The sequence below is a fragment of the Sparus aurata genome, chromosome 22, assembly GCF_900880675.1.
Source record: "Sparus aurata chromosome 22, fSpaAur1.1, whole genome shotgun sequence".
In the NCBI taxonomy this organism is placed as follows: domain Eukaryota; kingdom Metazoa; phylum Chordata; class Actinopteri; order Spariformes; family Sparidae; genus Sparus; species Sparus aurata.
The window spans coordinates 27,968,707-27,996,560 of record NC_044208.1 but is presented as its reverse complement, the minus strand read 5'-3'; the positions used below and the strand labels follow the sequence as shown (position 1 = coordinate 27,996,560).

Below are 27,854 nucleotides of genomic sequence, written 5' to 3'. Positions count from 1 at the left end.
GACGCAAGTGTAAGTTAAGGTACATAAATGATGTAACTTCTAACCTCCGCTAGCTTAGCTGGATTTCTATTGTGAAGCTAAAAACAGAGTTCAACTCTCCTCCATCAGCTTCCGGGTCGGGGAAGTCCCGACGCGACGATTACCGAGTGCGGTTAGAAATGCTCAATTCCGTTCTTTTCCCTGTCCGCTCTCGATAATAACTGTTATAAACTGGCAGGTAAGACACATATGAACTTTGATTGCTTTTCCATGGAGTCATAATCATACATTTTCATCCATGAGCCGCGGAACTCTACTGCACTCGGTAATCGACTCGTCGGGACTTCCCGTCAACAGGAAGCTGCTGCAGAAGAGTGGTAAATTTAGTCAGCTTTTCAGTAGAAATCCAGCTAAGCTAGCGGAGGTTAGATGCCCCGGACTATGTGCTGAGACCCTATTTGTACTGTTGCTGAAGTTTGGTGCTGTTCTGAGCATTATTTGTGGCTTTTTGGTGGCGGTTTATATTTGGATCCATTTACTGCAGTGTATTGTTGTCGTGCGGTCGTTTCTGAGGTTGATAAAACTCAATAAATTAGCGGTCTGCTAACTTGATCTCTCGAGAGTTTCACGGTGATTTAGACCATGGATTAAATTTACACCGGAATATCCCTTTAACGTACCTAACTGAGCTAGAAGAACACTGACATTAATATTTGCATCCTGCTCCATCACAAGCTTACTGTTTACTCCTCCTAGATAAGAAAAAACAGCACACAATGAACACTTTGTGAAGTGTTTCCTCTGACATGTAGAGCCATTAGTATACTGAAGCTAGGAGTTTACTTTTCATGCACTTATCAGAGACACACAGAGCAAAATTACAGACAGAATACAGTTAAATGTCCGTATTTTACTGAGGACTTAAAAGTCACATCCATTCATCCACCTGCGTATGATTAAAATATGCTGTTATGAACATGCTGACACTGACTTCTCAGCGAGCCTGCAGGTCACTCAGATTCCAGCTCCAGATGTTTATGTGTCTTCCAGAAAGGCTTCAGGCAACAGATTCCTCTCATGGCTCATCAAAAGATAAGCTCCTCTTACAATTCCCTGTATTATAGCCGAGCCCTCTCTTCCCACAAGTATAAATCCGAGCGCGGGAGTTGCCTTTAACCAGTCACTGTATAAATACTTTGACTTCAACCACGCATGAAGGAGCTTACTTCTCTCCCCAGCAGTGTTTCATGAAACAGAACGCACGGAGAAAATGTGACACTGTGCTTTTTATATAAACCCCTAAAAAAATCAATGCAGGCTTAACCAGTGCTAACATTGGACTGGGTAAACTGTGCAGCCGTGATCTTTACGAGGACGTGCAGGAAGAAACACAGCAGCCAGAATCTTTTGACACAAGATGCACATGATTCTTTGCTTCTGGGTCTGAATTTGCTGTCGCCACAAAGAGGCTACAAGCCGTATTCAGTGTTTCACTCATCCCTCTCATTCACGACAATACTTCATATTGTTGCGTATCCGTCTCCTTTCATGTCTCTCCTCAGGGACCAAACCAGTATCATAAGTAATGCATCAAATGTGGTTCTGCCCATTTATTTTCCATAAGACTGTGTCAGTCAGGCTCAAAAGTAATAAGCCAATGCTGCTGCTGCTGCTGCTGCTGCTAAAGACATCTGCAAAGTAAATAAAGCCGCCTTCCTGACACCACAAACGTGTGTCTATGACTGCTGTCGCCATGGTGCCGGCTGTCAGCATCGTTGTCGCGAGTCTCGTCACGGCGGTGTGGGCTGATGTTAATCTTTTCTGCGGGTGTGACAGTTTGTGGTCGGGCAGAGAGTCGAACTCCAGAAGCAGGAGTGTGGTCAGCGTGTCAGTCGGCTACTGTTGAGGCAAAACATCAGGAGCAAGTCAGAGTGGCGAGGAAGGATCTGTGAGAAGATGCTCAGTTATTTAATGTCACTTAGCCGTGCTCTATCGATGGTAATGTAGGTTGTTTGGTCGGTCTGTAAATTCTGACTGGACTGAAATCTCCCTGCAGGTCAAAGTATGATCTTTTTCTAAACCTTACCAAGTAGTTTTGGAGCCCTAACCTGACTGCAACAGCTTTATTTTGAAGGATTAACCCGCTGTAGTATTTAACAGATTATTACTAACCTGACCACTGAGCATATCACGTCCACCACAGATACTGGAGATGTAGGTACTGCATCATAGTTTGCAGAATGCCAACACGCTAATCTGAGATGGTAAAGACAGTAATCATTACACCATCACACTCACCAACACAACACAGCCTCGGCATTCAGCTCGGTACAGTCCAGCGTCTCGGAGCAGCGTTGGACTGAAGTGATTCATTCAGAGCTCGGGATTCTAACACAGGAGTCTCTTGTAAAGCGTGTTCAGCGATCAGTTAGTGTTCTGGAGGAGCCAGCGAAGAATATGAAAGACATATTTTCTTTCTATTTGTTGAGTTTGGTCCGTTTCTCTCTGGGGGGGGGAAACAGACCTGAGCATGGGACACATCTGGGACTGGGACAGGTCTGGACCGGTCTGAACATGTGTGTGTTGGATGGGGGGGGTACCGCTGCAGTGTGGACTGGGTGCTGGAGAGACTCATTATTGTTTTCTTTTTCACAAGCGTGGCCCCGAGCAGGTTTACATTGCAGCCGAGCCACACGCTCTACCGAGGAAATGGGCTTTATTAATACGTTTAAGAGCACGTCAGGCTTTGGTGACTTATGGGCTGTGTAAGCCGATGTGAAGGTGCATTGTCGGCAACTTTTCACAAATAAAGACGGGGTAAAAGGGGGAAAAAAAAAAAAAGATGGAAAGAAAAACATTCTCTGGGGGCCTCTGTGGAGCAGGGGACCGGCCGGTTTCAGGGCGGAGGGGGGAGGCTGTTTTTAGCCGAGCCTCTGTGTTCCAGGTGTTGCTTTTTAATTGGCAATTCTGCGAGCAATAAAGCATTTCACTTACTTTCGCTTGTAAAGTGCTTTCATTCCATCTCCAAATGATGTAATTACCCCGCCGTCCCTGGCGAGAGGGCGCCGGAGAGGAGAGGCGCTCGCTCTCCGTGCAGCTCGCTCTCCCAGCAAGAAGCCCGGCGAAGGGTTTCCTGGAGTGTGCTTTCGTTTAGGAGCCCAAACACCATAAAGTGAGGCGGCGGTGGTTTGCACGTTAAATGTACACTTTTTTTTATTTCATTCCAGGCTCCCCCCGCTCTGTGTGTGTCTGATATTTATGAAAACACACACAAAAAACATGTAGGTCTGGTTGTTTGATGTGTGAAGGGCGGCGGGAGATGTTCTTTGTTCCTGGAAACAGATGGTCATTGATTTTGTTTGTCCAACATTAATCTTTCGCTGGTTTTCATGAAGCTGCAGGAGCATATTTTTGTTTTCATCACAGTTTGAGCTTGGCTCCATTTTTAAAAGAATATTTCAATGCTTAAACACGTTTTCGTTTTGCTTTTTTTTGCTTTTTTTTTTTTTTTCTTGCAGCGACACAACTCGTGTTCACAACTTCACCGGCTGATCCGGTGCCAATGCAAATAAGTTTGAAAAGTTCCCTGTTCTTCACCCTTGCAGACAAGAGGTTTACGATTACAATTATGCTAATGAAGTCAGCTAACCCACGGAGTGATGTTATCGTTTGAATTTTTATGGGAAGGGGAGATTTTTAAGGAACTTATTTTCCTGTTTGTGTAGCGTGGAATTCCCCCTGAGACCCGGAGAGGTCAGAGCCAGCCGGCCAAGCGTGCAGAGACTGTAACACTAACCTGAAGTCATTTGACTAAAACGGATCTGCAGGTCCACCTGAGGATTGTGAACCCCGATGAACAAGTTCAGCCTGTCAGCTCGTGGCGTTGAGCGAGCTCTGAAACATAAACTCCATGCGATCAACATCGCCCAGCGACGGCTGAAGCGCAGTGTGAGTTCCACTGAAGCTGTGTGCCCACATAACTCAGCGTGGATGTAACAACACACAGGAGAAAGTCAAAGGGAAAACATTCTTCTCACATAAGGTCTACCTGGCAACAGTTTTGCATATCAGACCTCCCCAGTGCCTGTCAGTATTCCAGCAGCGGCAACATTGCCAAAAAACACAAAAACAAGCTGTTCGCTATCACTCCGGTTCCCATGGGAACAGGCCCGCAGAGGGTGTGCCCGCTCCGACACTCATCTGCACAAACAGCGTGCAAGCCGACTTCCCAGCATGCCGCACAAACCAGGAAGGGGGCGAGGGAGACGGGGGAGAGCGCTGCTCAGCCTTCGCCGCCTCCCCCCCCCGGCCTCTTTCTCCCAGAACCGGGGCCTCCTACAGAACCCTGGTATCAGTGTAAGCGATTAGCAGGGCCCCGCTTGTGAAAAGTGCCACAAGGGGGGAAAAGGGATCAAGATTCCTGAGATGCTGGGCCTGCAGAGCTCGTTCGCACACTTCCTCTCCTTTTTAATAAAGACCACACATTCCCAGCGGCTGGAGCAGCGCCGGGCCGGCAGAGCTGCAGTTCAAAGCCAGCCGGAGCTGCAGACGACAGGGAGAGTAAACAGCAGAGCGACCGGCGTCACAATAAACAAACACATGCCGAGCAATTCAATTAGCCACAGTTATTCTTGTGACGCAGACAAAACCATCGACGACGGCGTCCTTCGCGGCGCAACTGTGTTCTCTGCCTCAGTTTGTAATTGGCTCGTGTTTTCAGGTGGCATCCGTGGGACTGAGCAGCCCCCTCCTCACACCTCCGCTGCATCGCCACAGGTGGTGCCAACACCATATAATTAGTATAGAGTGTACCTGCTATATTTCTGCATTGCGTTACAGGAGCGCATGCAAATGCACAAAAACACAGGTGTCAGTGACAGGAACAGCTCTGCATTTACATAATACAGCTCGGAATTTAATCTGAAGCAGAAAGTTTCTTTTTGTGAACTTTTGACCTTAAAGTGTTTTTTTTTTCCTATATTATTTACATAAAGATGGAATAAAACAAAACAGTGAGGAGGGCAGCCAACATGAAGCAATACAGGACAAACTATATATATATAAATATATTTAAAGTGAAGAGAGGGACTTTTATCAGGTGTTTATCAGGGGCATTTTTGTGCAGTATACTCCAGTGAGTGTCAGCATATTCATTAACAGGGCGTTTTGTTGATTCTATTGTGTATATTTCATGCTGTAATTCCACTTCAGTATAATCCTAACAGACTTCACACAAACTGCAGCGACCAGCCTTCCCTTATCAAGTCCATTTCACAAGGCCAGTGTTGCCAGATTGGGCAATTTTCTGCTCAGTTGCTCAGTTTTTCGATTGCATTGTGCAAAGAATTGTTTAAAAAATGTAATCTGAGTATTACGTAATAAGATTGTGCTGTACCTTTTTTATTATTTGATTTTTCCAAATATTTAAGGCAGTTTCGTTGCACAGTGTAGCCGCCTGTGTTCTGTGTTAACGCTCAAATTATTATGATGAGCCAAAATACTATTAATCATTTTCATTGTTTATTATAGATCATATTTGGGCCGTTATTTGTCTGCAAACTAATCTGGCAACATGAACAAGACTACAGATGTGACCCACTTAGCCCCCGACGAAAAGCACCGGGCGTTCGGAGACAATTTGGTTTAGTGGCCAAACTGTGAAATCACAACATCCACAATGCACTGGGGCCCTAAAATACTTTTTTCCCATAGGCTTATATTGTGAAAGAAGTGGCTGTAAATTGGTGCATCTGCAGCGACACACACACACACACACAGCTATCCTTTGTAGGACTTTACATAGACTTCAATTAATTTGTGCAGCCAAACCAATTAATGCCCAACCTCAACCTAACCTCAATTAATACCTCAGCCCTAAACTTAATGAGGACCTCAGACATGTTGGCGTATCAGGACATCACTTTGGTCTCCATGACGACTGCTGGTCCTGACATGGTCGGTGTTTATGCCAGAAATGGTCCCCGATACGTAACACGCACACACACACACACACACACACACACACACACCGGCACCAGGATCTAGCTAACGACAGCTAGCAGGGCCTGTTGTTCTCTGGACGGTCGAGGGTGCAGACTGACAACTGCAGAAGAAAAACAACATTTTGAAGAAAAACAGACTTTTGAAAAAGGAAATGAAATATAAATGAAGCCCCGTGAAACTCTGAAGCTCTATAAAAGGGTTCCTGATTGCACATTGTTAGCTCGCTGTTTCCTGCAAACAGCAGAGCTGCTTTCCTGTATTAGATCTGCCGGGTCAGAACCAGCTTGAAAGTCTTTACCCTACTCTGTGCTCCCTGTAGGAGCTTTAACTCTTCACATCCACACACATTCATGCTGCTCCTGAGACTATTTGTTTCAGTTTTTTTAAATTAGCATTTTACCGATTTTTCCTCCTGATTTCAGGCCTGAAGCGCCGTGTCACAATCCGTCCACGCGTTATGCAAACACAAGCATTATCATTCCTGTGATTGTGGTCGCCCTCATTAGTTATGTATGTGTTTGATTTGTATAATTCATATCTCTAACCCCAGACTGCTGAAATGTTGAAACAGCAGGCTTTCTCCCCGAGGACAACACCCCGCTCTCTAAGTGAGCAATAAATCTAGCACTTAAGCGAGGTTGTCCGTGTGGGTGCGTGTGTGTGTGAGTGTGTATTTAAGCGTGTAAATGTACTCGGTGTCCTCGAGTCCGTGGCCTCCAGAGCCGTCAAGCGCTGCCCGGCCCCTGCAACTTCCGTAACCCGTGACCCCTGTGACTCCTGTTTTGTTCTCGGCTCTCCAGGCCCCTCAGATATCCCTCCACTGGAACTCCCCCTCAGATGACAGACACCTCCTCTCCTCTCTGTTCCTGCACACTAGCCCAGTAGCCTTTGACCTCCCCAGCACCTCTGCCTCTCCGCGAGACTTGCCCTCGCATTCCAGTAAAGGCGCTGAAACCCGAGCCAGCGGTGAGCTCATCGCCGGGCCCTGGAATCAAGAGTTAAGTGATACCAAAAAACAGAGAGAGGAGAGAAAACTGAGAGAGGAGAAGGGGGAGAGAGGCGGCCGCTGGTTGGTGCAGGACAGGTCTGGAACTGGTTCTGTGCGTCTGCTCGCCGGGGCTCTCCGAGGGGTTAAGTTACACCAGAGAAAACGAGGAGGAAGAGGAAGGAGAAACTGCTGGCATCTCTGAATCCTCCCCGCTTTTGTCTGTCTCATTTTCGCCCTCTCGCTGCTCTCCCAGCGGCCTGACCGACCGCCGCCTGCAGTTTCCCCTCTCGACACACTCCAGCGAGCCGGCCGCCCTCCATCCGAGCTTTCAAGTTAACGAGCCCCGTCGGTCTCGTCCTCGCGTCTGGGAGCCCGGGATGTGAGTGTAATGCCGCGAGGTCGCGCTCTCCCCTCTGTCTGCGTCCCTGTTCGTCTCTGACCCCGCCATGACCGCCAAGTGTCCAAAGACGGTAAGTGTCCCTCTTCAACTTGCCGGAGTGTGTGTGTGTGTGTGTGTGTGTGTTTGTGAGGAGTTCAGCGACTGTGTGGCTTTTTTTTTTTTGTCTGTGAGTGAAAGAAAAAGTGAGAAAATAAGAGGAATTTCTGCTCTGTCTTTCTAAATGTCACATCTCAGAATCATTGTGATTCATGTCTCATATTGTGACGAGTGCCGTTAAGATGCTTAATCACAGCAAACATAATTAAACCAATCAGAGTTTCTCTCAAGCTGAGTTCTGAGGACGACTAGAGCGAGTTAGCGAAAGGGGCTTTTTTTTTTTTTTTTCCCCCCTCAGCCGAGAGCGTCTCCAGCTGAAAGCAAAGATCAACTTTTAAAAGTTTTAAGAGTGCCATTAGATAAACCTTTCATCTATGCATTATTCATGGCTGCCATGTTTCTTTCTAGTTCACTGCCTGTTGTTCAGCGCGCCTCTCTCTGACCTTGTGCACTCGTCTCGTCAACCTCCGGGGTGACAAATCCCTTTAAAACAAAGTTTTGAACGCGGTAATGACTTTAATGGGTGGCCTACAGGAGATGCCAAATAAAAGGTTGAGTACACTGTATTTAAAAGAGAAATAATAACAATAAAAAAAAGCAGAAAAACAGTCCTCAGGGGTTGTGTTTTTTTTTTTTTTTTTTAACCCAGAACAATGTAAGGGCCAGTTTACATTCTGCCACCTGCTCTTCCTTTCACAGCAGAAAAGCAATTTAAAATAATTGTGAGCATTTCCAGCAATAACTTTAAAAATGTCTAAGGTGAAACAGTTACAATTATCTCCGACATCTTGTGCGACGGTCTCATTATTTAAATGGGTGTGAAGTGCTCCATTGCTCCTCACAGGTAAACACACCGCGCGTCTTGGGAAATAATGACATCTCTATGATCAAAAGCTTTTTTTTTTTTTTCTTTTCTTTCTCCAGCCGGGGGAACGCTGCCCTGCATGCACTTAATTTACAAAGCTGTTTTATTCGCAGGTTTTTTACTTAACAAACAGACCGGCCGTGCCAAATCCCAGAGCATGACTGCCAATGGATGGAGACTAATGAGTAAACATTACGACTTATAGAACAATCGCAAATATCCCGCCGGCGTTGACACAAGCGCTAACATTTCATTAGCTTAATAAATGCCTTTTTATTTTCAAGAGATGTACAGGCTGTTAGCTGAGGGCCTGCGAGGAGCAGATGTGCAGAAATGACTTCTGGGTAACGCTGTGAAGGAACTGATCATATACGTACACTAACATGTGATTTAATGCACGCATTCTTGCAGGATGTGTCACGACTTCCTGAGTTTCTGTGACTTTATGTGGCGAGTTCACACTGTGAATCATGCGATGAAGGAATGTTAATTCACAGAAGCTTCATACATTTGTTTATACGCATCAAGATCATAATTTCAGTTTATTTGTGTGACTGTTTTAATATGCGAGTGTTTGCATCTGACGGCCAGTTGGATTTAAAAAAGAAAGGCTTTGTGTTTCTATGAGAACAGAAACCGAGGCTGGGAAAATACTGGAATCCAGCTAATTTGGTCGCATATCAATTATCGTTTGAAGTAACTGTGAATTAACATTCCTGAGCTGATTAAGTGTGAACTAATCACACAGAGTCATTTAGCTTCATCACTTGTTAACGCTGAGCAACAGGAATCCGCTCATCCCGCATGAATTCTCGCATCGCGTCTCATGAGTTTTACATTAGTCGAGCGTTACTGAGGAGTTTTTGATTTTGTACCCTCTTTATAGATAAAGTTTGTTCCGATAGACAGGAAGTTAAAGGTCGGCCTTGTTGTGCGTTGTCAGGGAACATTAGCGGCTCCCGACCTGCTCTGTTTGATGTGCCTGTCGCTGCTGTCAGACGGAGTCAGGCGCCTCCTCGTCAGCTCCGACCAGCTCGTCCTCACCGAGCTCGCCTCAGATGATTTTAAAGTTTGGACGCGGCAGAAGAATTGTATTTTGTTAAAAACCTTGAATTGTTTAGATGGACTTGTTTGCACTCTAGCTGTTCTACTACTTTAACTAACAGTTTCAACTGTTTGTCGATGACTTTTAGCTGATTATTAAAATTGTTTTTATTGAAATATACAATATGAGGCTGTACAGATAAGCCGACTTCTCCATGAGAAAAATTCCTCTGTTGAATAGTTATTGAAGAGAGCGTTCTGTTATTATCCAAAGTAAAAATACTTGTCATGACATCAGAATAGCTCCTGTTAAATATAAAATGATTGGAATTGCATTGCTGACAGATTAACATGTGAGAACATTTTAATGCTGCTGCTGATGCTGGAGTTATTTTTACTACTTTATGTTTTTATTACTCTAGTCTTACAGAACATCTGACAGACAGATGCTTCTCATTTTTGGCTTTTTAAAGATGTTTAAATAAACCAATACGTTCATAATTCTCAGATAAATCAATGAGAAAATATTCCGTATTTGCACCCTTAATTTATAACATCTCATATTAAAGGTATAAAATCTTAATCTGTAAAGTAACCAGCAGCCGCAGCGGTATAATAAATGCAGCAGAGTACAATATTTCTTTCTTTTTTAATGTTTTTAATGCCTTGCGGTTGAATTGTGTGAGCCGAACTGAGCTGACATTCACCGATCCTTCAAAATCACTGCAATTTTCACGCTTCATCATTCCTGAATCAGTTCTGAAAATATGTCACTGAAGTGTCGGAGTGGGTGACAGCTCAACATGCACCCTTTTTTTTTTTTTTTTGTGGGCGCGTACGGGTTCAAGTGCTGAAAAGGAGCTCCTTCACCTGTAATTGCTTTGGGGGACAGGCAGGTAGTCAGCAGCGGTTTTATACGGAGGCACATGAATGAGCGTAGTCGACAGCTGGAATGTGTTTTTGTGCCGGGGAAGAAAAAAGCGCCGCGGATCCAAAGCCTCTGTTTCCAACTGTCCGTTTTAAGACGTCCAGTCGCCAGATTTGACATCATTATTCTGACAGCAATCATAACTCACTTTGTCCGAATGTATCACATTTAAATTATAAAGACAGATGTGATAAGAAGATTTTTTGTGGAATTCTTGGCTTTTAAATATTCAACTGTTCTTTTAAATTACCTTCTTATTTAGGCACACTTACAGGACGCTGGAATCAATTAGGCGTCGACTGACGGGAATCAATCCCCCCCCCCGACAGTCCTATAGTACTATAGAGTCAGCTGACCCGGGAGCAGACTGAAGGCATGAATCAGACGTTGTCTGGCGCTGGACGCGGCCCGAGGGCAGAGCTCAGATATGCAGCGACGGAGCAGAAGGAAAAGAGGCTAAAAAAGGGACCGTGAGGGGAGCATTGAGAAAGATCCGAGGGTGAGGAAGGGGGGAGACAGACAGAGAGACAGAGAGAGGGAGGAGACTATAGACGTGGTCTCTGGCCAACTGGGAGATCCAGCACAAGGAGAAGCTTGTTCCTGCGCTACCTCGCCGTTCTGCGGGCATGTAGCAGGAGGACACGGCCTCCCTCGGATGAAAGAAAAATAGACTCAAATACCAGAGGATAATGTGATTACAGGCAAAGAGGAGAATGGGGGTTAATTGGAGTTAAGTGTCTATTAAAAAAAAAAAAAAACGAGACTATATATACATCTGCAAGTTAGCCCACGTTCTGCCTACAAGGCTTAAGTTCCTCGTGCCTCCTTTTTTAAAATAAACACAAAGCTAAAGAATGTCACAAATGTATATTTTCGGAAGATAATACCTGGACGTTCAGAGTCCAATCATTAGATTATAGTCAGCGGCTCAGACACGTGATCGGAACAACACGAGGAGCAGCGTAAAGAAAACACCGCGCCGATCTCGCCTCAAGTGTCTCACACGTGTCCGGAGGCCTCGACGGAGCGATCCAACACCACGCGTGATTAATCCTGGCAGTAGCTGTTTTCATCAAACCCTCATAATCTCCCACTCGTGACCCGCTCAGGCTCGGTTTGTGTCGGACCTGTCAGTCACAGAGGCAGAACACCCTCGCAAGGGTGAAAAAAAACACTTCACCAGGACGCAACTTTGACCTGTGAGCAAAACACGGGAGGAAAAAATAACTTATCTTTACTTTTCCTTCATCTGCCAGTGTGTGTTTTCTTTTTTTTTTTTACATTCAGTTTCATGGTAAACGCCTCCAAACTCAAGAGGTGACAAATGATTCCCTTTCCTTCAAATGAGCCTCTGAACATTTACCCACACCTCCTGATTGTTCTTTACACCGCGGCATAAAAAGGAAAATCACAGCTTTGATTGCTGCGGTAACAACGTTCTGAAAACGCTCCGCAATTCAAGCCACTTAGAGACGAAGAAAAGCCCATAAACATACAAAACAGCCATTTAAAACCCGACTCGTGTTGCCCTTCTGCGTGGAACCAGAACCAGGAGCTGCCACTCTGTAAATATGACATTAACCGACTGGCGTGTAATTGGGCTGGTTTTGAAATTAGTTTTTATGATAGCAATTGTGGAAAAGACATGACTGTAACAAGAACGAGCCTGTCGAACTGAAATCTCTCTTTTGTTGCTAATAGCTACATTTCCCTGATTTCAGTTTTGGATTTCAGCTTGTCTTGTTATTTAGTACCTTTTTTCAGTTTGGTAGATTCAATATCTCTGTGGGTATTTTTTAGGATATCACTTCAGGTCCGGTGGACACACAGGTGGTTAACCAGCCGCTGTTTATTTAGCCCTTCAGTGACGTTTCAGAAACAAACCCAGTCTCTTTCTGATCAGACGTCAGCTCCTCGGTCTCGTAGAGAGTCGGTAATATGTTTGATTGAACGAGCTCTCATGTGGCCGTCTCTTCGTCTCGAGGCGAGACCAACGTCCGGGCGAAGGAAATCTTTAATTTTCATTGATTCTTAATGCTTAATATGCAAAGTATTAATTCCTGAATTTTTAATTCCTGAGTCCTGAAACCTGGAGAGACATGAGCATCGTGGAAATTAGATGCTTGAATTAGCTTGTGTTGTTGCTACAGCGGCTAAATGAGACGCCAGAACTCGTCCGAGATATTAAAAGTCATCTAGTGTAGAGTGATCGATTTATAGTATTATAATAGTAAACAGTGAACGGCATTTTTGCACTTCTGGTTCCCTCTTCTCAAAGTCAGCCGGTTTTTTGAGCAAGTTTTATGATTTAAATGGCTGAAATAAGATGTGTGGTTACCACAGGCTGAACATGTCTACACGTTTTGGTGTACAACATAAAATACATCATTAAATGTCCAACATTTAATTGCAGAGCCTTTATGTTGTCTTTAAAACAGCGTTTGCTAACAAGTGGCTAAACGAGACGACATCACGCTCATCTACTCAACAGTCCGTCTTTGCAGGCCCACTGTGGTGACGTTGAAGCGACCGCAATGTTTTTCCTTTCACAGCCTGACGTTACCTTTTCACTTCTGATGATTGCATTTGCTCTTCCAAAATCATAAAAGTGTTTTCTGAAGATAATCTATATGTTGAAGGACCGAGGGAGATGCTAACTTGCGGGTTAGCCAACAAATATTTCTGCTTTGCTTTCTGTTGAAAACAAGTTGAAAACACTGACTATAGATTTATATAATGTATCATGGAGGAGCGTTTACAAGACTGCCTGTATTAAAGAAAGACCAGAACTGCTCCTTCAGTTGAACACAGCTGTAACTGTGTGTGTTAGCAAGCTTGGCTAACTAGCTCACCCGTCCTGAGTGGAAGTTAGTTAGCCTGGCTTGCTAGCTTCAACTTTCCGACTGAACTTTCATCAAAATGTGCCCTTAAAGTTGGTTGCCGTAACTTAAAAGTCTATGAGTTTAGACAAAGGAGGGAAAACTGTCATATATCAGCGCTCGCAGGCTACAAATGTCAGGAACGTGCTCCAGTCAGTCGTATATCATCCTGACAGCGTGTCTCAGATATCAGTTAGCAGCTGCCGTGTCTACACAGAGGTCTGAACCTGAGACGTGTCCACATATCAAAAAGATATTGTTCTATATGTATTTGCTAACTGGAAAAACTAAAAAAGTTACGCTCCACAGCCACAGATTAAAGATGGCCTCCTATACATCTCTGTCGTTTCCCTCAAACGTATCATCATAACTTGGAATCGCTCGAACATTTTGTATCAGTTTCAAAAGCGAATGTAAACATTTCATGCCATTTTGAGAAGCACAGTGCTGCGTGTGATGGAGTGAGCTGACGCACGAGTTTTACGGCCCATAAGCAGGGCACTTCTTGTTTGCTTTGGAGCCCTCTGAAAGCAGCCAAAAGAGCGACGGCGAATGCCAGCCGCAGCAGCTGCCAGCAGGCGTACGAGCAAACAACACAGAACTCTGCCTCCTTGATTTTCTGCTCCAACCACACTGAACTTTTTAGGAGGCTTCATGCCGCTGAATGCATTCTGGAGCCAAAGCGACCCCGCCGAGCTCACCTCGACCCCCTCCTTATCTTAAATTTTATGTTCACACCTCATAAAAACTCAATTTGTCTCGTAAGTCTGATCTTTCGGACCAAAAAACCTTTTTTTGTCATTTACGAGCGACGGTGCATTTTGTGTTCGGGCATTGTAAACCTATCGAGATTAGTTCTCGTGGTGACGGGGAACTTTTTTATTTTTAGATTGAAACGAAACAGCAAACTGCAGATCAGACGAGGGATGGGAGGAGAAACAGCGGCGTGCACGCAGCAGCGTCAGAGGCGAGGAGGTTGATGTGTGCGGCCATGTTTCACGTGGAGAGCAAACTACATTTACACGAGTACAGCATTTGTACTTCTACTTTAGTTGAGCATTTCAGAGGGTGAGCTGCTTTTCAGATTACAATCAAAACCTTTTAGGGCTCACGACTCCATCCAGAAAGCGTCGGCTGGGCCTCCTGATCATGTTTCATGCATCCGCGAGTCGTTAGCGGAGCGATTCTTCCACTTCTCCTGCAGGTTTCAGATGGTTTTCGTTCCAGTGACTCGTTTTGAACCAAAGGGTTCATTTGCAACAAAACATATCTCCATTTTCCTCCAATCAAATTGTTGATTGTTCCAGGGAATATCAATCAAAGTGGCACTGCGCTGTTGTGCTAACATATCTTATTTAAATGTAATCATGTTTTGTTTTATTGAGCACTTAAAGGAATATCATCCAACCTCGTGTTGGTTTAGTTATTTTAAGCGCGGCATAAATTAACTCCTCAATCAGAGAGAAGAATTGGAAAGAAATGCTGAATGAATACAGCTGCGAACGATTACAATCAACACTTACGCTTTATAAACATTATTTGTTACGGACCGTTGATAATACGTGCAGTGTATCCTTCGCACAGCATCATCATCTTCATCATCACTGTGTGCAGACGGGTATTCTAATTCACATTTGTCCTGTCGCATGCTAAAAATGAGCAAAATGTTGACATCACACATGCTGCTCAACACATGGATGCGTCCGTATTAAAGGAACAGTTCACCCACAAAAAAAACAAAAGATCGGTATCTGCTCACCTCCAGGCTTCACAGCAAGTGTTGCAGCATTCTCCTACACACCTTGAAGTAGACGGGGACATAGATAACAACTGAAAAAAACAAACTTTAAGTGCACGAGCTGTACACGAGCTGTACGGAGGCATTTAAAGTTTGTTTTTTTGTCATCCCAACTTAGTGAAACACCCGACATCCTAAACTGATCTGAAACAACGTTATCGACATTGTTTTTGTGTGGATGCACGAGCTCAACTGCACAACGAGGCCTTAAATAACATTTTTTCTCAATTAGTTTTGGATCTCGAGGCTTCACAAGACTTGAATCAAGCTGTCCGAACTGATAAAAATGTTTTTATGTTCTTTTTTAAAATATTTGTGGTGTTATTTTTATTTAAAACAAATTTATTTCTACTTAAATAGTTCTAATAGTCATCTATAATAGTTAATCCATCATAAAGGACGGTGCTTTATGATTTAAATACATTTCTCTGATACATTTTTGTACTTCTACTTTCTATAAACAGGATTTTTCAGTGCGTTTTCACTTCATATAACTGGTGCCCGACCTAAGTGGTGACTGCAGGTACCTCCTCCACTGTCGGCCAGATGTTATGTCACCGTCATGTGTTCCGTGTTACTGCCTGACGTAAAGGACGGCTTAAAACTTGATTTTGCGTGGCTCGCCTCCATCGCTTTAGAATTTGATTTGAGTCAGATTTCGTACCACCTACAGTTCCACTTCTACGCGTTCCTCGCCGTCCACGCTCGATAAAGAGGCAATCTGATTCCAATCTGGATACGGCGAGGAATAAGATTTGAGCTGCCAGCGTCTGTCTTCGCCCATTCCTCCGTCTTATCTCCCCCGAGGATCCCGTCCTCAACCCTGCTCTCTGAGGCTTTTGTCTCACCAGACGCTGTCAGTTTCGCTGCTGCGTTACTCAAACACATGACTCACGGACGTGGGTTTGGATCACAAGTCTAGTCACAACAACACAATTCCAAACCATCCAGCGTATAGGATGTTATGCAACTCCCTGGACTTCCTGTTATTGCTCACCTTAAACTTTTTTTTTTCCTTTTTTTATTAAAACCCTCTCAGCCAAATAAAAATCCGCTGCATAATATCAAGAAATGGAATCATCCTTTTCTTATGGGAGCACATTTAATCATTTTGTTTATATGTACTGCTTTAATACCGCCTGATTCGTGATTCATCCTCAGTAGAACAGCTCAGAACACGTTCTGTCCGGGCCGAGGTTCCCTGCCCGACCTGTTTTCAGTCATCCAGGCTCTGAGGCTCTGACAGCGCTCACCGGAGAGGCAGAATATGTGTTCACTTCTCTTCGGATACATCTCTTTTTGTCTGCGTGTGCTCCTTTCACCTGTCTACACACATTTGTTTTCCCTCCTTCCTTGTGTTGCCTTCTCCTCCTTGTTTATTCTGCGCTTTGCACGGACGATCTCCTCTTCTGGCACTCTAACACCGTTATTTTCCTATTTTGCATGTCGCTTGCTGAGTTAGCTCACGCTGTCAGCTGCCCTGCTGAGTGATGCATTCCCCCTCTATCTCAAAAAGCTCCACAGTAATTGCCAGGTAATTGTTTGTCCAGTAGTGTAGCGTGCAAAAAGGCCCCGGCCGTTCATTACGTCGCTCGGATGTTTTCTTGAAACAACACGCGGCCGATCGGTCTCTGCCTCGCGGCGAGGAACACGTCACGTGTTTCCAAAAAACCCAATTATTCAAATAACCTGGAGCGTATTGAAAGCGGGAGGAATAATCTCTCCCAGGTGACGTACAGTTTTCACTTTGTTTTTTAGAAAAATAATCTTCCTTGACTCTAACAGCCTCTGGCAAGCGTCCAGCTCAGCCACATTCCACTTTCACATGACCTTCTGACAGACCCGGCCCGGAGCGGGAGCAGCACCGTCCGTCCCCGACCACACCTCTGTTTGACTGGCCTAGTTATTTTAAGACCTGCTTATCTCAGCTTCTTCTTCTTCCTCCTCTTCTTCTTCTGCCTCTGCCTCGGCCGCCTCCTCCAGTGTTTACAAGTTTGAATCAACTCCAGATATGTAATTGGCTTGTAAATTTCATTTATGTGTATTTACGGTTGTGTTTTACAAGGACAGATACATCCCCCCCCCCCCCCCCCCCCGCGCTCAGACACTGGGAGCCTTTGAAACAGATCGTGATGTCGAGGTATTTCCAGTCCGTCTGCAGCAGGTCTGAACACAAACGGACAGATTTAACGTCGGGAATCAATCACATATAATGCTGAAACAACTCGCGGATGTTTGTCTAATTAACTTTGCTGCTTAAAGGATTACCTTGACGTTTAAGGAAAAAAACCCTTGTTTGCTTTCTACTGTAGCTGAGAGTGGAATGAGAGGATTGATGCCTCTCTCATGTTTGTCTGAAGCTAACGCCAGCAGCTGGTTAGCTTAGCTTTGGAAACAGCTAGCATGGCTCTCACAGGTGAGAGAACCTGCCTACCACCTGCCAATGAACACACTGTATCACATTTGTTGAGTCAAAACTAAAATATAACACTTTACAGGCGATGACATGTGTCGACCTTGTTTCCAGTGTTTATGCTAAGCTAAGCTAAGCTAATCAGCTCCTGGCTGTAGTTTTAATGGTCCACTGTGAAGATTTAAGGGGATTAGAGGCAGAGATTAAATGTAATACTCATGATTATGTTTTCATTAGTGTAAAATCAACTGAAACTAAGAATCGTGTGTTTGTTAAGAGTTTTTGAACGTTATATCTGCAGCACGCCGTCAGAGCCAAAACTGTTCAGTGGCACATAAACCCAAAAACGTTTGACTTCATGGGTATAAAATTACCCCGATCTTCCGCATTGTGATGCCCATATATACTGTGTACGTTAGAGACTTCAGCTGGTCAGGGCCGCCCCTAGAATTTATTTTTGGCTCTGCAAGACTACTACTAGGGCCTTATTGCCACGAGGAGCTGCAGAACAAAGAACAGGGCAATAGGCCCACAAGGTGTGAAACCCGTGACCCAGGTTGACCTGCCCCCAAGACGTTCACCCGGTCCCTATTGCCTGTGGGTCTGGAATCTCCCCCAGGATCATAAATGACATCACTCCCAGTTTAAAAGTCATGTTGTTGAGTACCAAATGTTGTCAAGACTGAATGGACCAAATTCTGATGGTGAAACGAGTCATTTTGTTGTGAAAGAGCGGACAAACCCGACACTTCAGATTCTCTGTTTGTGTATTGTATATAGCAGCTGCTGTGGGAGAGGGTGGGGGTGGATGAGGGGTGTTCAGTTGGTTCCAATCTGCACCCTCAGCGCCGACAAATTGAACATACCGGACCTGTAATATTTATTCTACAGGGGTGGTCGTAATCCTGTTTCATCCTCATGTGTGCCAAAATGTAGAAGTATAACTTGCAAAACATTCATTGACTTCAGCTTCAGATTTGCAGCTGTTCTGTTAATTATTAACTCATTCAACCTTTATTTAAATATAAAAAAAACAAAAAAAAACACCCAACAACAACAGAACCCAGTTACAGACAGTCCCAGTTACATAAAGGTACAACTGTGTTACGTTTCATGTGTGGCTCTGCAGATCAAATGATTTTAAAACCCTACTATTATCAGTAAATTAGCAGATAATGAATATGATTATCATTAATAACCTCATAAATCAATCCTGACTCCAGCAGCAGCCCTCCTCTGCTCTGAAGTTCCTGGACTGAGATTATATTTACTTTTCCGAACAACAGAGCGGCGCGGCGAGGCGAGCTTCCAAAGCAGGAAATGGAATTGGCTTCTGCAAACGATGCTGTGTGTGTTTGTATTAAGGAGTCGGAGAGACCGAAGCCACGCAGCACTTTAATATCCCCAATAACAGTGGAGAGACGGGGGCATCTGAGAATCCCACATCAAACGAGACGTCATGTCGGCGGAGGGTTATGCATATATTTCCCCTCGCTGTTCCCATCCAGCGGGAACATCCAGGCGTGGAGGGGGGAAGCGCTTGATGAGTGGAACGAGATACACTTTTGATCAGGACTCGAAAAAGTAAGGATAGAAGAAACCAAACAAGACAGACGGGATACACAAGTAAATAGAAAGATATGGAGTCGAAACATCCGCGGCGGAAACTCGCAAATCAATTACGTTATCAAGGTTCGCCGTTGTGTTCTGGTTCCGTGTGCGATTGCAGGCGGGGATGTTGTTTTCCCGCGGGGGCATCTGGAGGAGATTAGGGTCCAACCTGACACTGCAGCCCCGTGAAACATGACTCAGGGATGAATGGAGGCTTTTAGACTGGTGTCTGTCTTCCCACACGTTGTTCTGCTATTCTTTATTTGTCCGTCACCCAATAAAACACGCACGGCGTTATCTGATACCCTCACGCTCGCCCGAGCAAACAAGGTTCGTCCAATCTCGTCCTCCTCGCTTTCGAAACAAGCCTTTATCGCCGGCTTGGCACACGAGATGCTGTTCTATCACGCGAGAGAGAAAACAAGACATCACCGGCCTTATTTTTGAAAATGTAAAATCAGCTGTGTGCAGACTGTACATCACTGTGAGAGAATGTGAGTCGTAAGGTCAGCGAACGTCTGTTTTCTTTCTTGTAAGAGCTGGACAGAGAGCAGAGCAGGCGGCGTGAGGGAATGTAACAGAATAACATGAGTTCGGACCCAGCTGAGGCCAGATTACCTGCAAAGAGAAGCGTTTTCAGAGCTCCTTGTTTTGATACAGTCTGCAGGCCGCGGCTCGGACAGACGAGGCCCTCCGACCGCCTTTATCCGGTTACGTCAGGCCCTTCCGGCGGTCCGGGGAGCTCGCTGTTTGTTCTCCGTGTTACGGGGGCGGGAGGGGGACTAATGCATGTCAGCGACACCACCTGCAGTCTGAGCAAACAGAGCTGACCGCCACGCAGCTGGACACTAATGCAGCAGGAGAAGATCGGCGGCGGGAGCATTAAGGCCGCGTTACCACGACGCCCGTCCAGGTTACACGGCTTCAGCCGCTCTCAGGACTTCCTGCGGGCGCTTTGTGCCGCAGCGCCACGTCTCACTGAGAACGCTCTTTTGTCGACTTCATAATTGCGGCTGCTGCTGCTGCTGCTGCTGTCAGTTGTGTTTTTTTCTGTTTCATTGTGAGGAAATATGCGAGCTGAGGTGGTGACAACTTAACATGAAGGTTTGACAAACACTTTCTGTGTGAGAGAGGGAAAGAGATTCAGCCCAGTGAGCGTTTATTCCCCTGAAAAGACGTTCGACTTGTTTGAGAGTGAAGGTTTTCTTTCACTGACGATGTTCATTAAATGCTCACATTCGGACTGTGTTTTGCTGGGATCTGCTGAACTGAGAAATCTGAATGTGGTTTCTTTTCAGTCGGCCTCTCAGATGACGATATGCTCTTATTTGCACATTATAGATGATGATTATCCTGTCAAGCCACCGCGAGCGCTGCCATTGTTCTGGTTGAAACCTTGTATTTATTTCGGCAGCCCGTGAAGTCTGCCCCACAAGTCGCGGTTCGGAGCGGTCGGAGCTGCAACGCTTGCATGTGCCTCATGGCGAGCAAGCGCAACGTATTATTTTACATTAATGTACAAAATTGCTCCCATTACGATGTCCTGGAAGCTTTACAGGTGCAGTGTGACGGTTTAGAAGCACCTTCACAGAAACTATCGTCCGTCTTTCAGCCTACAAATCAACAAATTATCAGAACAATTCCTACATTTTGTGTTTTGTGACACGTCGTTCAGACCCGACATGAGCCAGGTTACAAAGTTGATCTCCCAGTTTGTGCTCACTGGGAGGATTCATATGTTGTTTTCCATCTCACCAGCTACTGAAATGGCAAACCATGCGGCGCTGTTCTGTTGGAGAGCATGCCACCGTCCCCACACGGGTTTCAGTTTCAACACCCTCAGCACATCAGCGACGCAATTGCTTCCTACTGCAATTTATTACAGGCAAATTGAGAGATTCCAAGGTGTGAGTCAGTTTGTGTTGGCCGTGATCGTGCAGGCCTGGGTACTTACTTACTTACTTACTTACACTCCTTCTCTCCGTCTCTTCACGTGGCCGTAGCTTCGGCTCGTCCTCCATCTGGGTTTGTGAGAGCTGTAGTTATTGTAACCAAGTCTTCAGGAAGGAGAAAAAAAAGAAATTGCTTCTTTTTTTTTTTTTTTTCAAAGCAAAGAGCGAGGATGGCAGTGGTCCCATTAGTTGACCCCCTAGGCGAGCTCTCTGGAGGCATATAGACTTACCGGTGTCAAAGCATAAGAGTATGCAGCAGGCTGCATCAAAGCGCAGCGTCGGGGCAGATGATAGCTTGTGGTGACATTGTGCTGCAGGGACGGAGCACTCTCCGCCATCATTACCGTGCATCCCTCACATCGTCTATTTATAATCAATTTTCCATTCGGAAACATGCAGCGTCTCTGTCTCCCATATGGTGTCTGGGGGGGGAAGACAGAGAAGAGGGACAAAGAGGAGGAGGAGGAGGAGGAGGAGGAGGAGGGAGCTGTATGGCTAACACAGGGGAGAAATGATACAACAGGGACCGCTCACATAAATGGACCCAGACGTGTAAAAGCAACAGCGGTTTCGCGAGGCCGTTTCTCTCAAAACCAGAGCTCAGACGAGGAATAAAACCACTCAATTTGCACTGGGTCATACTTGGGAATGTCCCCCCCTCCCCTCCTTTTTTAAATTAGCTAGTAAACTGGGTGAAGCCGCATCATTATTCACAACAAAACGGCCTCATTTACAGGCAAAATATCACCAGTCAGTCAGTCAGTCAGTCAGTCAGTGTTGTTCTTCTGCCTCCGTCCTCCTTTTTATTACCAGGGGGGCTTTTTTACACTCTGATTACTCCGGGTGTAGTCTTACACATTTATTCTTGTCCATTGTAAAGCACTCATGAGTGGAATTTGTTTTGCTTTGGTGAAATGTCAGCGGAGGCGACCGTCGAGGGACGAGCGCTGCTAAGACATGCACAGAAATGGAAACGTAGCCGTGTGGGAGTGTGTGTCTTCACTCCCTCTTCCTGAAAGGATGAGCTGCAGCATTCTTGATGGAGGTGATGAACCCACGCTGCAGTGGCATTCTGTCTGTGTGTGTGTGTGTGTGTGTGTGTGTGTCTGCGTGCCAGCGGTGTTATGTTTTGTCTTTGACACACACTGATTTGCTAAAGGAAGTGGGGGATCAGCCCGGGCACATGACGGCGACAGGGAAATATGACCAAACGTGGAGACAACAGAGGTTAAGTGCTCTCCTTTCCCCCCTCTTCTCCACCCGCTGCATCCTAATACCTGCGGCTGTCTCAGGGACACGTGGATGAGGTTCACGGCCTTGCATCGCCACTTTGCGCCCAGTTCTCCCACAGCGATGGTAATAGGCCTGCAAGTGTAACCAGCATCAGAATTGATGCGGGTCAAAGGAAAGAACGGTGGGACTGACCTTTGTGTTAATCTCTCTCATGTTTCTGCCGCTTCAGGTCCTCAGACATGAAGCTCAGCGCGGCGTCACCTCGACCTCTGAGGCTCGCAGTGTTTAATTAATGTTAAAGAAAGAATCTGTGACATTTGCTGTTGATTTTGCAGCATTCACTGATGTAAACATGCTGTGACAAGAGCGCTCGTCACACCCGCTAACTTACAACTGTCCTCCAGTTAACATCAGCAGAAAGGTATCATTGTTATATTGTTATCATTATTATTTCAGGTTATTTATTGTCTAAGATTTTGGGAATCATTTTAGAATTATGTCATAAGTGTTGTCCTGGTTTTTAAGGCGTCATTACAGTAAATTGATGTCATTTTCCAAACTTATCAGACTTGTTCTTTCACAAATCTGTTATTTATCTGAAATATAATTTGATTAATATTTTGATAAAGTACCTACAGTCATCTCTACAACACTGTCACAATATTTTCTATATATATATTTAATTTTGTCGCCCAGTCGTCGTGTTTACCAAGAGCTTTTGAGGAGATTTTAAAATATCGAGATATAACCGTGTGTTATTTCAAGACCATATTGCTCAGTTTTAGTAGAAATTAAAATGACATTTTCAAACAAACAGTAGAAACAGTTATAGGTAATGATATCTAATATAATAAACACTTAAAGGTGCAGTTTGTAAGACTTTTAGTTGAAAGTAACATAAAAAAATCTGCCAAATCTGCTCAAGTTATCAACAGAAAATGAAGAAATAACAATCTGTGTATCGTGTTGCAGAAGTTAGCATGCTAACCAGCTAGCCCCAGTCTGTTCCTGTGCTAACAGTGTAAATACCAACAATCCTCCGCTGGACTGCTGCACAGTAAACCAGCTGACGGCAGCTCGATTAGCGGTAACTCTGTTCATATGTTGCCCCTTATTTTTCATACATACTGCACCTTTAAAGGATCTGCTGCCTTTATTTGTGTTTTAGGGTATAAAGTTAAATACACATTTGGCATTTGGAGAACTGTGACGAGCATTTTGTTGCTTTTTTTCTGACGTTTACAGACAAAAAGACAAATTGATTCATCGGGGAAATAATTAGTTACAGAAATGAAGACGCACGTAACTGTTGAAGTAAAAAAATATAGAAAATTACGTGTGTTTATCTGCAGTTTGAACACTTTAAATCGCTAAAATACACAAAAAAAAAGGGAGTTGAAGTCACAGTTGGGATGCATTAACTCACAGCTGCAGGAATGTAAATGGAGGAGAGAGGCTGAGGCTTCAGTTGAAGTGACGAGAGCTGAAAGGATTTAAACATTCGGGGTGAAACTGAAGCACTGGGAAGCGTTTAAAACAGGGTAAGTGATGGATCGGGCTGGAGGAAGAAATCCACGTGGGTTCAAGTGTGTATAAACTGAACGATCTCTCTGAATGTAAAAAGAAAAAGAAGCCGAAGCAACCGGTGTATAAACAGGGAAGGTCGCTGGAGCGGGGAGAGGCTGAGAGACGCTCCTGACCCTGAAAGAGTTTGAAGCGTTTGAAACGTGAGCAACACGAGCAGATGGAATGTAATGATAATGAAAAAATAACATCTGCAGCAACACTAATGAAGATTATCACAGCTCCTCGCAGCTATTTCAACTGCTCTCAATAAAAGCGTCTTTTACTGGTGAAGGTCAACACTTCAAACTGTCTCTGCTTCAGACATCACACTTTACCACAAAGTATTGTAGTGTTGAATTACACAATATAAAGAGAGAGATAAACATAAGAAAGATGCAGTGAATGCAGTCTGCAGCAGACGGACGAGCACGTTTGTCACCATCAGAAAAAACAAACCCTGTAAAGTCAGAAACGGAACAAAGACGTCACGGAGCTGAACATGTTTGATTGATTGACAAGTGATCTCTGAGGTATTAGAGGAGGGGAAACAGAGCGGCGTGCCTTCAAAGACATTACTGAAATAAAAATACAACAACAAAAATAAGGATTATTATTTTTAAAACTCAATCAAAGCCTTCAAAAGAGTCGATGTTGCCCTGACAGGCGCCGCCGCTGCCAAACCGCAGTCCAACAAGGGAGCACAAAGAAAAAGAGCATGAATGTGACAGCTGAGACCGAAACAGACTCCAACCGAAGCAGAAAAATATAATAATAATAATAATCTGTGAAAACTTCTGCTGTGTGAACAGAAGAAGAACAGAAGAAAACTGAAGAGTGGAGAGCGAGATCAACACAGAAACTTTATAAAACGGGGAAAACGATCGGATTTATACACAGAAGAATGTTTTAAATTGTAGTAAATGTTTCTTTTCTCTTACAGGATTTATTATAAATAATAAAAAAAGTTTTACGCGGACAGGCTCGACACATCCGCCTGAATGAGAACGCGTTGAGGTTACCTGCTAACACCTGAGGACAGCTTCACCACTAATTACTCTCTTATAGGGGACCATTAATATTTTTGACAAGGCGCTCATTATACATGGGATACATTTGCATTAACGAGGAAAAACTTCTTAGAGGATTTTCCCTTCAAATCTCTCCCTCAGGACGGCAGAGTGACTTAAATATGTTCCAATAATAAAGACGGATTCACTCGTCTTAACGTCACAGTTTTGATGTTAAACACGCTGAAACTCAAGTGAGACTTTTCCTCCTCTTTCACTCGAACCGTCTCCGTGAAAAGAAGCAACAAATCAGCATCTGCTAGCACTCGTCACGGCCGGGCTTCCTGGACTCGGAGGCCCCCCTCCCCTCCTCCAAAACCCGCCTTAAACTCTAGAATTATGTGACTGCTTGATGAGTAGTTGTGTCGAGTTGGAAGGTCCTTGGCGAGAGGCCTTGGGCACCACTGGAAGACTATCAGAGTGCAGAGTCATTAGAAATCCCTCACTCGCACTCCGCCGTGTAAAACGGGCCGCCGGCCTCCAGCCGAACGAGCCCCGAGGAAGGATCACCTCCGCCTGGATGAAATTGGATCGTGCACGGAAGAGGGGAGCCGGAGAGAGCGAGGGAGCGAGGGAGCGAGCGCCGGGAGAAAAAAATGCTATGTGGTCCTATTTATTGACTCTGCCGCAGAGATCACTAAACTGTTTCAAAGGAGAATAAAGTTTGGGGAGTTTTTCCCATAAGCACTGCAGACATTAGGGGGAGAGACGAGTCGCCTTCAGAGGAGCCTTAAATAACCACGGAGACGAGAACTTGGATTGAAAGCGCGCTTAAACCCACATCAGGTCAACAAATTAGATTTTTCTTGTTGGGTTTTTTTTTTTTTTTTTTTTTGGCCTTTTATAGTCAGTTAATCCCAGGACTGTAGGTCCCTGAACACGAGTGTAATTGCAAACTATTCATACTGTTGGAATAATGTCTAAAGCTTATTTTTAAAAAAGAAACATGACCCACAAAAATAACCATCAGCAGCATCTGCAGATGTTCTCACAGATATTAAACCACGATCGTGCGATCGACTGTGTGAGCTCCCTCCAATAATTCTCTCCAGTCTTTAAGTTTATCTTCTGTATCTTCTCAAAACTGACTGGAACAAGAAACCCTCATTTACAACACTGAAGCAAATAAAAAACCTAAATTTGATACATTAGATCTAATGTGTTTGTGAGGACTGAGAAATGTTCTGTACCTCTGCAGAAGAGTTGGAGAGCTCAGCGGCTTTATATTTTAAAGTTGTTTTAAATTAATTATAGATTTGATCTCAGAGAAGATACCTGATGATGACACAAATTAATTTGCAAATAAGGTAACATTTATTTAATACGTCCAAGGTGTGTTAAAGGACTCCAGACCATATATTTAAAATTTAAAAAGATGGTATTTAATATATAGAAAACAAAAAAGCTAACATTAGCATAGCCACGAGTCGTTGCTTCACACAGCGCCCGGCTCAAAACAAACCCCGCTTATTCCTCAATTTATGAGGTAAATAAATCTTTGGAAACGATTTTATCATATCGAGAGTTTCTCCATTTTTAAATTTTTGTATTTTTTGGGCTGATGCTAGCCGACTTCCTCCACCTTCAGTCCCTTCTCTCCGCTGAACGGAGATCAGTTTTACTCCCTGTAAGCTGGACGAGGAGATGAAACCTTGAATGGTTAACGCGGCCGAGCATCACCTGGAGAAGTTTCTGTCACTCTTCCACTGAACTTTGTATACACAAAAACCATTATTCTGAATAGTAACAACTATAACTATAACTCTAACAGGTGGTGTCGTCACCTGACTGATGTCTCCTCTCGGACACAGAACCAAACATTTGCTTTCTACTTCTAGTTTTTCGCTTTATGTGAATGAAAAGCAGCAGCCGTGTCAGGAGAGAGAGGAGTTCTCTCGTGTGATCAGTCCTTTTTTTAGTTTCTCTGCTTGGCTGCCGTTGACGTTGACACAATCTTTTGTGGAGAGTGTCGAGCAGGCGAGCGCACCGCTGTATTTTCCTTCAGTACAAAAACTCCGGAGTCGGTTCTTAAATCCCAGAGACGCGGCTCCCGCTCGGAAGCTGTTATTGCTGCGAGAGGAATGTCTGCTTTCATACGGCATTTACAGTAACACATGTCCACGCGTGACCACAATAACTGCACTCACAATAACTTCAAACCCACATCCCATGTCCCAACAATAGAACTGGAAGTGGAACATGCAGACACGGCGTGTGATCGCCTCTCACTAGATGTTTCCCGAAACCATCGTAAAAAAGAAACTGCTCGGCACCGGCAGAAGTGAAAGTCTTCATGAACTCGACGGCGGCCTGCGTGATTAAATCACATGAGGGGGAGAAAAGATACAGTACATGAGTTGTTTTCTAAATGATGGAGTGTGTTAGCCGGCTCTGTTATGTTTTAATGTCCTGTGTGCTGCTTTTAATGGACTCCTGAAGACAACAGGATCTTGTGACTTGGTGAACAGATAAAGCTTCTGACAAACACACAAACACACACACACACCGCTGAGCTTTTTAGATTTCTCCGACAATAATGGCAGGTTTGGTTTTCACACAGACCTGAACTCTTTGCTTAGCCGTGTGCTGAGAGTGTGAGTAATGCGTTGTCCTCGGGAGCTGTATTTTACACATACTGGATACGTGATTATGTATAAAATGCGCACGGCAGTCCGAGTTAGCGTGAAGTGAATGCTCGCACGAGTGGACGGTTGATCGCTGCCCTGCAGGAGAGGAAGAGTGAGAGGTCTGCAAGACGTAGGAGAGGGAGAGAGAGACAAGTACCTGCCTAATGCTGTTTGTAATTAAATTCTGTCAAAAAGCCTTTTCATTTATGTGGGCCATGTTGAGAGATTAGCAGGGGAAGAGCCGGGCGCTGCACTTTGTTCAAGCTGCACCACAGAGTCAGCAAAGAGCGGCAGCCAAGGAGGTGACAGAGCTCTCATCTCCTCCTCTCCTCCTGCTTTTTACTGCCATCACTCCCATCAACAACCAGGATCAGTGATCAGGCTCCGTCCTCTTTTCCCTTCCAC

The 27,854-nt window shown here is 44.7% G+C and overlaps 1 protein-coding gene across 1 annotated transcript in view; it reads left to right on the top strand.

The window, feature by feature from the left end:
• The first annotated feature begins 7,083 nt into the window (after positions 1-7,083).
• flrt2 (fibronectin leucine rich transmembrane protein 2) overlaps positions 7,084-27,854 on the top strand; it is a 47,242-nt gene continuing 26,471 nt past the window's right edge. Inside the window, exon 1 of the mRNA XM_030405693.1 lies at positions 7,084-7,440. The gene's annotated coding sequence lies outside the window, so the exon portion shown is untranslated. The remainder of the gene's footprint in view (positions 7,441-27,854) is intronic.